Source organism: Schistocerca gregaria, unplaced genomic scaffold, assembly GCF_023897955.1.
Source record: "Schistocerca gregaria isolate iqSchGreg1 unplaced genomic scaffold, iqSchGreg1.2 ptg000043l, whole genome shotgun sequence".
Lineage (NCBI taxonomy): Eukaryota > Metazoa > Arthropoda > Insecta > Orthoptera > Acrididae > Schistocerca > Schistocerca gregaria.
The window spans coordinates 12,726,787-12,729,844 of NW_026061702.1; the positions used below are offsets into that span (position 1 = coordinate 12,726,787).

General features: G+C 41.5%; 1 non-coding gene across 1 annotated transcript; it reads right to left on the reverse strand.

The window, feature by feature from the left end:
- Positions 1 to 1,215: 1,215 nt before the first annotated feature.
- On the reverse strand, positions 1,216 to 1,290 carry Trnat-ugu (transfer RNA threonine (anticodon UGU)). Its single transcript has one exon. It is a non-coding gene; the product is annotated as a tRNA-Thr (tRNA).
- Positions 1,291 to 3,058: the final 1,768 nt, after the last annotated feature.

The window sequence follows — 3,058 nt, forward strand, 5'->3', positions numbered from 1 at the left end:
AACGAAAGTCTTCTCGCGAACGTACAGCGTCTCTGAAAAAAAAATCTAGTGACTATATTCCGGCGTTACAGCCAGGTTCTCATACAAATGAGCAAAAAAGGGTAAATTTGAAATTTTTTTGAGACAATGAAAATACATTCGAACGATCTGTTTGGGAATTACGAGTGACAATACTATGAGCTTAATTTTAGATTTTCAATAAAAAATGGCGCCCGTAATTATGATTTGATCAAGGGCTTGCGAGACTGGAGTACGCAGAGTGCGTGCAGTGTGGCACCTCAGATGTTACCTGAATTCAAAAATGGGTAACATCAGTTGATACTACATTATTTCTCTGAACTTGAAAATGGATAACATCAGTCGATAATACATAAAATTAATGGGAGCGCATACCTAACCGCAATGAAACAACCTTAAATTTAACGATACAGTGCTAATTCGAACTTTGAGTTCGATTTTGAGGGGTTTGTTTCACTCCTTATGCCTACACAAAAATTAGTTAATATTAACAAATGTCATATTATAGCTATAAGTTCCTAAGAAAAGTGTTTACTTTTAGGGGTCAGAGGTAGAAGTTAAGAGATCGAACCACTTTTAATTTATGCTGCATGCCGTTCTGAGAAAATCGTTACTCGAAAAAAAAAAGTGTTCAAAGTTTAGGGAAAACATTTAGTTATATTATTACTTCGATTTGCATGAACTGAGTGTTACACATATATTCTTAATGTCGCTGAAAACGAATCTGAAGTCAGATTTCAATATTCAAAACAGCTAATCCAATACGGAGGGCAAACGATTATGTTTTGACCAATTTTTACCAAAAATGTATTTTCGTTATTTACGTTTAGTCTGCAATTCAAGGAGTATTTATCAGCCCTTCCTCTACCTCTGATTGTTCCTAGACAGCAACTTCCTGTTCTTCTTGGCAGGAAAAGCCGATCTGTCTAAGCTGGATATGCAGCACTCGGCAGCCTGCACCTGATATTCGTCCGTATTTTCGGTGAGTATGTTTGCATGCATTCTGCAGTATGAATCCTTTTGAGCACGTGCGACACGGGACGAGTTATCATCTACATCTATATGGATACCCTGCAAAACACATTTAAGTGCCTGGCAAAGGGTTCATCGAATCACCTACACAACTGATAATTAATTGAAACCCTCAGCTGCCGACAGGTGTTGTTGATATACTTCGATGGGGACAGCTGAAAAGTGTGCCGCTACTGGGACTCGAACCCAGGATCTCCTGCTTACAAGGCAGACGCTCAATCCATCTGAGCTATCGAGGGCACAAATGAACAGCACGACTGCAGGAATTTATCCCTCGCACGCTTCCCGTGAGACTCACACCCCGAACCGCCCACAATCCGATTACGTAATGTACTTAATAGGTATTTGTCCATCCACTCATTACTGGCTCACACTAAGGTGACGATTCCCGTAAGATTTCCGGTAGCCTGTGCGCATTCGCACAGACGAAGGTCAATGGCTGGGTGACGTTTAACCATAGATATGAAGATAGTAACTGTTCTAGAAAGAACAGGCGCCACTGACGACCGTGCAGCTCTTCTAGAATACATGATAGACCGGCCGATGTGGCCGAGCGGTTGTAGGCACTTCAGTCGGGAGCCACGCGACCGCTACGGTCGCAGGTTCAAATCCTGCCTCGAGCATGGATGTGTGTGATGTCCTTAATTTAGTTACGTTTAAGTCGTTCTAAGTTCTAGGAAACTGATGACCTCAGATGTTAAGTCCCAAAGTGCTCAGAGCCATTTGAACCATCAGTCCGTATGTTTGCACACTACTTACAGTAACTTATGCTAAGGACAACACACACACAACCATGCCCGAGGGAGGACTCGAACCTCCAACGGGGGGAGCCGCGCGAACCGTGACAAGGCGTTGGACACATGGCGGGTACCCCGCGCGGCTCATGGCAGCCGTGACACTGCTTCAAACAATGGACTGTAGAAACTTTTGTAAAGCACGGATTAAAAAAAAAAAAACCTTTCCGTTCCAGGAGTCTAGACAAGTACACCTTTAAAAAATGCAACTACAAAGAAATTGAGTTTTCGAACGGGGCAGGGCTTAAAACTTTGAAGAGTTAAATTTTAATGGCCGTTCTCTTGTATGCAAATAGTTTCACAGTAGAAATTTCTCTAGTTTTATTTATTTATTTATTTTTTGCTGTAGGTAAAGAAGGATAGGATTCTGAGAAGGGGGAAGTGTGGGGGGGAGGAATCTCGCCTCTCCCACCTTGGAATTCTCAGTACAGAATTTTTATTCATTACGAGATTCTCAGCCACTTGCAGAAGTGATTTCGCGTGATTCTGCAAAACTTTTCCTTTAGCCAATCGTAGCAACTATAGGATTCCGTTCCTGCTGCATGACATGTCTCGGAACTTAAACTGACCAACTTATTTGCATAAAGAGCTAGCTTATCATCCGCTTCTTTACTTACTTAGACCGTTCATGGTCTGCAAAGCATTTTTTCTTTAATCGTTTTTTTTAAGTCTTTTATAAACTGCAACACTTTCTAAACTTTTCTAAACTTAACGCCGTTGAAGCATGGTCTTTTGCTGAATGACCAAAAAGCAATGCTGACAGCTGGGGTCCAAGGTTTTTGTTAATCAAGCCGTTTGTATTCTTGTTTGTATAACGCATATTTCTTTATATCTAATTGAGAAGTGAAATACCGGTTTTCGTAGATGCAGATTTAAAATATTTTAATATAACGCAATAAATATTTCATTAAAATTTTCATCCCCTTATGCTCGAAGTTAAAAACCAGTGAAACACGTAGTTTTTAAAAATTGTAACAGATTAGCCGAATACGAATTGTCAGATATGCTTTCATAATGCTTTCATAATGAACCATTTTCAGAAACGTGGAGCCGGATCTGGGGGTGAATTTCCTTCTCTCCGAGACACCCGGCTTCTTCTTCGACTTAGCCGGCAAACAGGCCGAGGACGCCGGTTGGGGACCGATTATGCAGCAGTTTGTGGATGGCGACGTCGTCACTAGCTGTTGCCTTCGTGCGGGCCTCTTGTGTAAAGG